We start from the raw sequence: 11,771 nt of genomic DNA on the forward strand, positions 1-11,771 counted from the left end.
TGGACTCTCAACCACCACATCAAGTTCAAAATAGCCTTGTGTATTCTGTGGCTGGCAGGTAATAAGAAGGGCACCTATATGCATTAAGCAGAATATCTGAAATTCCTTTGAAAAACGTTCATTTTCATGAATCTCCTTTCTGTGCTTTGTTTGCATTTGAGAAGTAAGCTTAGAGACAAAAATACAAACTCAGAGTCCATCGAAGCCAAGGTTAGACTCCCACCATCTTTGTAATGAGTCCATTTGCTTTGCCGTTAAGATAAATTTGACAGTCCACATGGAAATTAATTTAAAAATCATGGCTTGCTAGGCATGGGAAATACAATGCTAACCTTTGCTGGGTTTCCCACATGAGAATTTACAACTTTTAGGGCGCCTGGGTGGCTCAGTTGTTAAGCGTCTGCCTTCGGCTCGGGTCATGATCCCAGGATCCTGGGATCGAGTCCCACATCGGGCTCCCTGCTTCTCCCTCTCCCACTCCCCCTGCTTGTGTTCCTGCTCTCACTGTCTCTCTCTGTCAAATAAATAAATAAAATCTTTAAAAAAAAAAAAAGAATTTACAACTTTTACAATGCATTTCTTTTGGAATGAAGTTGCAATACTCACATTCAACGGGGCAACTGAGACAATCTGGCTAACTTTCCATGTTTTCTCTGCAGATGTGGGGTGCACGTAACATCGAAACAGAGAGAATTTCTTGGAGCAGGTTGTCGGTTCCAAAACTGGCCACATTGATATTCCAGTTCCTACATTCTTGCAGAACTTGCCAACCAAGAGAGGTAGAGTCTAATTTTCTTCTTGGACTTGGATGATGCTTTGTGACTACCTTAAGAACTTGGAGAAAAGATGTTGTGTGACTTCCAAGTTTAGGGCATAAAAACTGACAGTGCTTGAACCTGGCTCTCTTTTGGGACACTCACCTTTGGGAGACAAGCAGCCATGTGGCCGGGCCACATGGAGGTACTGCAACCACAGCCCCCTGGCGGTCGCAGCCCACAGCCAGCATCTACTGCCAACACATGAGTGCCCCTTCAGGTAATTCTACTCTTCAGTCTTCCAATTCTATTTCTTCACCCCACCTGATGCCAAGTAGAAGGGACACAATGTCCCCACCATGCTCCATCAAAACTGCAAACCTGTGAGCAAAATAAACATGATCATTGTCTGAAGCTACTGTTTTGGGTGATTTGTTCTACAGCAATTGGAATACTTACCTTCTGTCAATACTTTAAGTGACTTTTCACCAGGAAAACAATTTAACAATCATTTAGCAATGATTCTCATAACTGCCCTGTATCCACTATGCATTTGGTCACAATTGGGCCCACATCAGGTGAAAGCTATGCGCGTTCCACTTGGACACTGTAAATTCTTTAAAAGTTATAAAATACATACTCATTAACATTCACATTTTACAGATTTTTCAGTAAAAAAGAAAAAGGAACATCCTACACCTTTCCGAGGTTGTCATACCAAATCCAATGTTCAGACCCTTCTCCACACATATACGCTTGGCCCATCTTAAGACTTTTCCCCCGGTAGGTCATGAGTTTTTTATTATGTCGTTAAATCAAGCTTAATGATGCTAATTATGATCAAGATATGATGATGTTTGTTTGCGTTTCTATGTGCCAGGCAATGAGGAACATGGGTAGCTTGACACTGGCGATGGTGGGAATATTTTAGTTCTGATTTTTCATATTTACATTGGCAAATATGAAAAATCAGAGCTTTTGCTTTGGGGAAAACCAGTTGTTAAATTTACCATCAGGGACCATATTTCTCTTTGCTTATTAATACCTCTCCAGCACCTGGGACAGTGCCCAGCACTTGGAAGGCTCTCAATAAATGTTTGTCGAATGAATGAATGAATGTTCTAATCACAGCCTCAGACAGTATTCCCGCTGAGGCACCTCTAAAACGAATGGGACCTACCAGTTTTAGGAACGAGCATGCTTCTAAAATGCAACTTCTATTTATTCTTTGTTTTCAGGCATTTCCTTCTTGGGATAATTACTCTCTCTGTGGGTGACCAGAGCCAGTGACCCAGCTGAAGTGTGCAATTCACAGGGAGGCACAGTTCCCCAACAGTCAACTTAGCATGGTGAAAATTAATTCAAACCTCACAACCAAAAAGTATCATCCTCCTTATCTGTTACCAGCTTTTGTCATACTGAGATGTTTTTTTTAGGAGTGACCTAGTCAAGAAAAAAAAAAAATACAGAGAAGTGCACATGTACTGTGGGTATATGTGTGCATGTGCATGTGGCATAGGTAGATCTTTTTTGGAGAAATCTACATACATAATAAATATCTTCCTTAAATAGAAATGGTGGGAGGGTTGGTGGGAGATGGGGAAGAAAGTGTGAATAATGAAATATAAAAAGGAGAGCAATCCAGGCCTTATCTGTCAGAGGAAGGAGATCATAGCTGCAAAATGGTTGCCTCCAAAATTAACTACTCAGATAAATATAAGCAACGTATGCACTTTAGGCCTAAAAGACCCAAGGCAATGTGGTAATGATCAGGTGGGGGACAAAGGTTTCCCCAAAGAGCAAAACTACGGACATCATTTAACCATCATAACCTGCTCCAGGTTTCGGGTCACTGACAATAATTATGATTTGTAGAATGATAAATGTCTACATGGTACTTCCCCAAATTCCATCTCTGTTTAAAATGCAAATGCTTTCCAGAGCAGATTTATCTTTTCAATTAACCTTCTTGTGGGTTCCAAGAAAATCTTTGGGGGCAGGCTAGATATGAAGAGATGAAGGATAGTTGTTTGTATTGGTATTGATTTACTCACGGATTATTCTTTAAGGCTGATACCTTCCAGTGTTGGGCTAACAAATGGGCATCTAGTTGAATTCTTTTTTTCCCCTAAATTTCAGGAAATGTTAGGAATCTTAGTTCTGTTTCTATGAAAAAAACTCATTAGAGTATTATAAATACTGGTGTGGCTTTGGTGAAAGTTATACAACACCATTGCAAAGCAGACAGATAGTCTCTGATTCCTTGCTTTTGAGACGTATCAGTAATTTCCACCACTAAAAATGCACCATCATTCTGGTAGCATTTCCAAAAGCAAAGGCTCTGGAGAAATCCACAGAAGTCAGGAAAAGCTTTGTATTCCCCCTGTAGAAATCAAAGAGGATGAATTTCAGGGAATGTCTAAGAAAATTTCTAGCATTACAAAGCCTTTTCACGGCAGCAAAATAAATGAATTTACCAAGAAATCTTAAATGAAAGAGTAGAAAAGTCAAAGCAGGGCACAATGTGAAGGTCCAACGATGAGTCACTGTTAGAAAACCTGATAGTATAACTCACTAAATTAGAAGTCAAAAGAGAAAAACAACTTTCTCCTCCTCCTAATTCTATCCCCCTTCCCATCCCTTCCCAAATAATTTATCCCAAAAGCTATTAGCTGGGTCCCAGAAGAAGTGGGAGTGTGTTGGAACTTGAGTGGCGTGAACATAGCATGCAGGCAGAGAGGGGAGTGGTGGTGGACCGAAGATTGGTTTTACCCAAGAGTTTGATCACACAGGTAACTATCTTCAAGATCATAGAAGGCAGGTTTTTTTATTCCTAGGGAAGGGAGTTATCAATGTGGAAAAGGAGAAAACTAGAATAAACCTAGGCGGTTGGAGTAAAAGTATCACTATAAACTCAGCATTTTCTATAGATGGTTGGATGGTTGGACAAATAAGAAAAATCACATGGACATAAATGTACACATAAGCATACATACATTTCTCTAGCTCAGTCCACTAAGGGGCTCCGAAGCACTGAGACCCAAAGAGTAGCCAACATGCCAAGATGACTGAGGACTCTGGCAGAAGTAGAGAATCAACAGCCAAGTAGGTAACAGGCCCATTTTACTCTCTGACATTCAGACAAAGCTTGGAATGCTGTGCGTAACTAGGAGAGGCACACTTAAAGCACAGATTCCCAGGACAGTCCAGAGGATCCTATCATTAACAGCCAAAGGAGAGGAGGAGATTTAGTCTACTGAAAAGAAGAATTAAGGGAAATATGAAAATGCTCTTCAAATTTCCACATGGCTGTCATGAGAGAGATCAGGTTCATTATCTCAGGGGTTCCAAAAATAGAACAAGGACCAATGCACAGAAATTTCCCAGATAGCATCTAGGGACAAGAAAAACTGTTCCAACAATTAGACTCGCTCCGCAAAGGAGGAGGCGGCGAAGCATAAAGGAGATGATAGAGCTTCCCTCAGAGGCTTCTAAAGACTTATCAGGGCTGTTGCAATGCAGATTCCTGCTGTGGTAAGAACTGTACTAAACCGACTCTGAAGACCTTGCAGCTCAAACTGAGGTCCATGGACCGGCAGCACTGACATCACCCGGAAGCTGGATAAAAATACAGATTGTTGCTCCCACCCTTCGACCTAATGGATTAGAAGTGGCATCTTCACAGGATTGCTGCATGAGTCATGTGTACATTAAAGAGTGAGAAACAGACTTTGAAGATGTCATTTCACTCTCCAGCTTCTCCAACCACTTAGGTTTGCACCAGCTCCTCGCCACTCCTCTTTCATCTTGCATAACCTACTAAATATCCTTTTAATAATCAGTTCCTAAAGGCAGAAGACCTGAGAGTGATTTGGGATAGAATGGATACGATGAGCTTCCAAATTAATATCATCTGATAAATGATTCTACAGTTGGCCCTTGAACAATGGGTCAAGGGCCCAACTCTCCACAGTCGAAATCCATGTATAATTCGACGCCCCAAAACTTCACTGATAGCCTGGAAGCCTGACTGATTGATAACATAAATAGTCAACACATATTTTATATGTTATATGTATTATATACTGTATCCTTAAGGCAAGGTAGAGAAAATGTTAAAAGGTTAAGAGCAAATACATTTACAGTACTGTCTTGTAAACAAATCTGCATATAAGTGGACCAGTGCAGATAAACCTGTGCTGTTCAAAGGTCAACTGTATTCCTTACTGGTGAGAAGTAGTCTCATTAAAGGTCAGTGATAAATGGGTGTGAATGCAGTCATGTATACTCTCCTTGGACCCGACAAATGAGAACATATCAAAAGCTCTCACCTTCCTCTAGGTTTCTCATTCATTAGGTCTATACTCTAGGGAGCAAGTTTAGGCTGCTATCCACTCTCTAGGACTATGTGCAAAAGGGAAAATGGCATTCTGCCTTCCAAGCAGCATATGTGAATGCATTAGTCCTATCTTCCAGGATGGTCTTATTCTTGTAGAGACATAAACTTCCAACTTTCAATAGCTGATAGTCCAAAACCTCAAACAAAGAGTGGAAACATAACCAGACCTCATGCATAAGACAAGAACCAGGGCATTTAATGACTACTGGCTATTAAATGTTTGGGGACTGGAAGATGTTCCAGTCCCCAACCCATAATATGTTAGGCTGGGGAACAACCAACTGCCTTTTAGGGCTCCTCCCCAACACCACACTTTCCCTGGTTTTCCTGTTACCCCAATCCAGAATATCCTCAAGATGTGCCCTTACCGGGATAACCTCTGCACCGCCTTTAAGACTCAGCTCGGGATGAATCCACTCCTCCAGGCAGCACTCCTTCACCTCCAGGTTGGATGACACGTTGCCCCTCTAGGTTCCCACGGCACCCTGTATCACTGGAGACCAGCGTTGTCCAATAGAAATAAAACAGGAGCCACATAAATTTAAGTTTTCTAGTAGTACAGTTTTTAAAAATTAAAAGGAAACAGGTGAAATTAATTTTTTTTTTTTGGTAAGGAAGAAGTTAAACACTCACTATTTCTAGATGACACGACACTATACATAGAAAACCCTAAAGATGCCACTAAGAAACTATTAAAAGAATTCTATAAAGTTGCAGGATACAAATATCTAGAAATCAGTTGCATTTCTGTACACTAATAAGGAGGTAGCAAAGAGTGAAATTAAGAAAATAATTACATTTACAATTGCAACAGCAAGATAAAATACCTAGGAATAAATTTAACCAGGAATAAAAACCTATACTCTGAAAATTAGAAAACATTGATGAAAAAATTGATGACACAAACAAGTGGAAAGATATTCCATGCTCATGGATGGGAAGAACCAATATTCCCCTCTGCCCATAGTCCTAAAGAGTGGACAGCAGCCTAAAATTGCTCCCTAGAGTATAGATCTAATGAATGAGAATCCTAAAGGAAGGTGAGAGCTTTTGATACGTTCTCATTCATCGGGTCCAAGGAGAGTATACATGATTGCATTCACACCCGTTTATCTATCACTGACCTTCATGGGTTTGGGTAGTCCATACTACCCAAAGCAATCTACAGATTCAGTGCAATCCCTATCAAAATATCAACAGCATTTTTCATACAACTAGAACAAATAATACTAAGATTTATATGGAACCACAAAAGACCCCAAATAGCCAAAGCAATCTTAAGAAGAACAAACCAAGAGGTACCACAATCCCAGATTTCAAGATCTCCTACAAATCTCTAGTATTAAAACAGTATGGTACTGGCACAAAAACAGACACATCGCTCAGTGGAACAGAATAAAGAGCCCAGAAATAAACCCACTATTATAGGGTCAATTAATTTACACCAAAGGAGGCAAGAATAGACAATGAGGAAAATACAGTCTCTCTAATAAATGGTGTTGGGAAAACTGGGCAGCTACATGCAAAAAATGACACTGGACCACTTTCTTATATCATACAAAAAAAACCCCAACAAAACACAAACCTCAAAATGGATTAAAGACCTAAATGTGAGACTAGAGACCATAAAACTCCTAGAAGAAAATATAGGCAGTCATCTTTTTGACATTGGCCTTCGCAACATTTTTCTAGGTGTGTCTCCTCAGGCAAGAGAAACAAAAACAGAAACTATTGTGACTACACCAAAATAAAAAGCTTTTGTAGAGTAAGGGAAATCATTAACAAAACAGAAAGGCTAACTACTAAATGGGAGAAGTTATTTGCAGATGATATATCTGATAAGGGTTAATACCCAAGATATAAGCACTTATGCAACTCAGCACCAAAAAAAACAAATAATCTGATTAAAAATGGGCAGAAGATATGAAGAAACATATTTCCATAGATGACATATAGATGACCAACAGACACGTGAAAAGATGCTCAACAGCACTCATCATCAGGGAAATGCAAATCAAAACCACAATGAGGTATCACCTGATACTTGTCAGAATGGCTAGAAACAAAAAGGCAAGAAATAGCAAGTGTTGGTGAGGATGGGTAGCATAAGGAACACTTGTGCCCTGTTGGTGGGAATGTGAACTGGTGCAGCCACTGGGGAAAACAGTATGGAGGTTCCTCAAAAAATTAAAAATAAGAACACCATATGATCGAGTAATTCCACTGCTGGGTATTTACCCAAAGAAAAAGAAAACAATAATTTGAAAAGATGTAAGTACCCCTATGTTTACTGCAGCATTATTTACCATAGCCAAGTTATGGAAGCAGCCCAAGTGACAACTGAGATGAATGGCTAAAGAAAATGTAGTGCTTGTGTGCATGCGCACGCACACGTATGTATATTGATATGTCAATAATATGGATGGTCCTAGAGAGTATTATGCTAAGTGAGATAAGTCAGAGAAAGACAAATACCATGATTTCAGTTATATATGGAATCTACAAGAAAGGAATAAACAAACAGCAGAAACAGTCCCATAAATAGAGGGAACAAACTGATGGTTGCCAGAGGGCAGGGTGGTAGGGGGATGGGCAAAATGGGTGCAGGGGAGTGGGAGGTACCGGCTTCCAGTTACGGAGTGACTATGTCACAAGGATAAAAGGTACAGCATGGGGAATGGAGTCAGCGGTATTGTGAGAGAGCATCCTATGGGGACGGATGGAAGCTATATGTGTGGTGAGCACAGCATAATTCACAGACTTGTTGAATCCACTATGTTGTGCACCTGAAATTAATGCAAGATCATGTGTCAACTATACTTCAATAAGAAAATATATTTTATTTAACCCAGTATACTCAGAATTTCAACAGGTAATCAATACTATACTGGCTATTATTAGATGTTTTACATTCTCTTATCAAACCAAGTCTTAAAAATCCAACGTGTATTCTACATAGAGAACACATCTCAATTTAGTCGCAGCAGCTACACGTGGTCAGTGGTGACTATATTGGACAGCCCAGCCCTAAACTGGAAGGATGTGGGACACCTGGGTGGCTCAGTCCGTTGAATGTCTGACTCTTGATTTCGGCTCAGGTCACCTCAGGGTTGTGAGATCGCGCCCCTCATGGGGTTCAGCACTGGGTATGGAGCATGCTTGAGATTTTAAGATTCTCTCTCCCTCTGCCCCTCCCCCCTCACGTGCATGCTCTATCTCTAAAAAATTAAATGAAAATAAAAACCTGACATCATCTACTTACAGGTTTGTCTTCCCTACTAGAAGGTCTAGATGCATGATCTCATTCAGTCAGTTCACAACAATGCCATAAACTATGTACCATTATTACTTCTACTTTATGGATAAAGAAATGTGCCCCAAATCACACAGCTGCTAAACGGAAGAATGAGGACTTATGGAAATTATTCTAGAAAAACAAAGGACATGGCCACTAAACAGACACACACACACACCACTATAAATAAAAAGTTGAAAAGAAACTGTATTTGCAGATGTGATAAGCCTGCCCCAGTGGGTAAGCCTTCTCAGGACTCTCCTCTACCAGCCCCACAGCATCTTTTCTGGGGCTCAGTGACCTGCTGAATGTTGCCTTATACAGGGTGGACCTTTTTCCAAGGGTTTGAACCAGTCTTGAAAATTTAATATCTTTCGTATTTGTCTTCTGAGTTGTGTACATTCTTCCCGTCTTGTCAAACCCGCAGAGCTTTTCGGCAAGGACTTTAGTGAGTAAAGTCACCTTTCTCAGTGCCTCATCTTCTCCCAGGGTATGGAGGGACAGAGGGACATAAACTGCTTCCCTGCCCCTCTGTCTCCAGAGAGTCCTGCAACCCTGCTGGGCAAGGGACTCGCCTATGGATGAGGGAAGCAATCCTTGCCGGTATGTGTGCTCTTGTTTAAGGCAAGTAGGCTGAACTTAAGAAAAATGACGCAGGGGCGCTTGAGTGACTCAGTCGGTTAAACGTCTGCCTTCAGCTCAGGTCATGATCCCAGGGTCCTGGGATCGAGCCCCATGTCAGGCTCCCTGCTCATCTGGGAGCCTGCTTCTCCCTCTCCCTCTGCCCCTCCTGCCTCATGCTCTCTCTCTCTCGAATAAATAAATAAAATCTTTTAAATGATGCAGATCTCAAATTTGGTGGAGGTTGTGGGGGGACGGATGGTGATGTGTATACAAAAATTCCATTATCTCTAAGCCACAGGAACCAGAACCACATCTGGCAAAGGAAATAAAGCCAGAGACGTAAGGAAAGAATAGATTAGGAGAAGCCTCGGAAACAGGCAGCTGTATTTGGACTTCGCGTGGTGGGAAATGAAGATCCCTGGAGGGTTTCTGAGCCTGGGAGTGATGTGATGAAAACAGTGATTAAGGAGGATGAAGCGCAAGCAGGACAAATTGAACAGAAGGGCTGCAATCTGAGAGGAGGCAGGCATCCAGACCCGGGGAGGTGCAGAGAGCAAGACAGAAAGCAAGCCTATTAAGGAAGGAATCCACGATTCCACATAAATTAACATCTGCCCACCCCCAAGTCACTTTACTACCAACTCACTACCAGTTTTTTTCTCCTTTTTATGACCTTACTATATTTGGGAAGGCAAAAATAAACCTGAGAGGAGCTGAATAGTTTCATTAAACAGATAATAAAATTTCATCTCTGTGAATAGAATGGTTTAACTGTGTGTGTACCCTGCTGAGCAAAGAAGCTTCATCGTGAGCATGTGGAATGGTCTGTGGGGGACAGAAATGACATTCAGAAAAATGTATATTAGGTCCTTATTCACAGAATAAACAAGCATGATGAAAACAATGATTTTTTTAGAGCAGCCTCATGTGGATGAAGCCCATAGGACAGAACAGAAATGGCTGTCCCCAAGGTGGTGGCCCCAGATGGAGAGTATCCCGAGCTCACTGCCCTTCAGAACTGACAGGTCCCTGTCCATGTCAGCTCCCACCGTGGCGGGAGGGACAGGCCGACTCTTAGGTGGGCCAGCCCTGCTTGCCAGAGCCCTACCCCCTAAACCGCCACGTTCTTTGGTTCTGGCTGCAAGTTTAAATGTCCAGAGACTCAAAAGTTATTTTCATTGAAGTGTAGATCTGGAAAGAGCCTTGGAGAACATCTAAACCCATAGTTTATGAATATTTTCAAGCTGCACACTTTTTTTTTTTTTTTTTTACAAATTAAATCTAATGGAAATACAATGGAGAAATACTAACATGGAATCCTTTGGAAGGAACTGTGGGGAAAAGCCCAGGATTCCATCTACTCATTCTGTCCCCTTCCCTGCTCTAACCTTACCTCCAACTTACACACTTTGTGGCAGACCCCGAAGTCTTCCCCAGGACCCGGGAGTTGAAGAGAAAGCAGTCTGCAAAATACTGAAGAGTCTAGTATTTTTTTCTGTTTTGTTTTGGCATCTTGTGACAGGTGAAAAATTAAAGCTCAGAAACTTAAAACAGGACTTCCATTTCCAGCCACAGGACACAGGAAATGACCTAAAAGCCTCCCTGTAGAATGCTAGAAAGCCTCCTTCTTTAGCTAGAATGCAACTATCCATTTCAGTGCCTAACATGAACTCACAAAGACATAAATTCCTCAATTTGAAACTGGGTATAACGTATGACCCAGCAATTCCACGTGTCCCAGAACAGTGTTTATCCAATTTTTCATGGAGATGGGTCAGAAGATCACTTCGGTATATTGTAACCAGTACCTTTTTTTTTTTTTTTTTTTTTTTAGACCACACTAAACTGATTGTAACTAAATAGAAAATAAGGGTATTATTTTGAGAAACTTTTATTACACATCTATGTGTACACACCACAGTTGTAACCCACGTGCTGGGTGTCCATGTAAAGTGTATCTTTAATGGTGGGTATACACAAAACAGTTTGAAAAAAAATTCTATCTTAGAGAAACTTTGGCATGTTAGTATAGGAAATGTATAAGAAGACTCACTGAAGCATTGTTTATAATAGCGTAAAATGAGAAGCAACCTAATTCTTCAACAGTAGGATAGATAAAACATTTGGTGGTCTGTCCATGAAACATTATACCTCAGTGCAGTTAAAACGAATGGACCAGACCTATGTTGCTGAAATCTAATGCTCAATTGAAAAAAAAAAAAAAAAAAAGAGCAAGTTGCAGAACATATAGTGTGCTCCCATTTACTTCAAGTTTAAAAACATGCAGGATGGCTGTACTTACTGTTGAAAGATGCAGGTGTCCAGAGAAGAAGTATGAAAGTATGAAGGTTTGGGACAGTGTCTGTCTCTGGGGTGGGAGGAAGGGAAACGGGGCCAAGTACTCTACTAGGTCTGCAGTGAGCTGGTCAAAATGTCAGGACTGTTGCCTGTAACTCACTGGTGGCATTGAGTTTTGTTACTGCATTTGCCCTATTTTGTTGTTGTTGTTGTTGATTAAAAAATGTATGTCTAAGTCATGTGTACTCACCGAGACCAGATGGCTGATTGGTAGAGTAATCTGGAATAAATCCAGGGCAGGACCCTGACGATTACCAATCCGGTCGTCTTTCCACACAGCTCCCAGTTCATGATCTGTTTGGGAATGAAGGATTTGCATCATTTTGGTCCTAATCTTAAT

This window comes from Callorhinus ursinus, unplaced genomic scaffold (assembly GCF_003265705.2).
Source record: "Callorhinus ursinus isolate GAN/ISIS: 27379988/994484 unplaced genomic scaffold, GSC_fseal_2.0 scaffold28, whole genome shotgun sequence".
Lineage (NCBI taxonomy): Eukaryota > Metazoa > Chordata > Mammalia > Carnivora > Otariidae > Callorhinus > Callorhinus ursinus.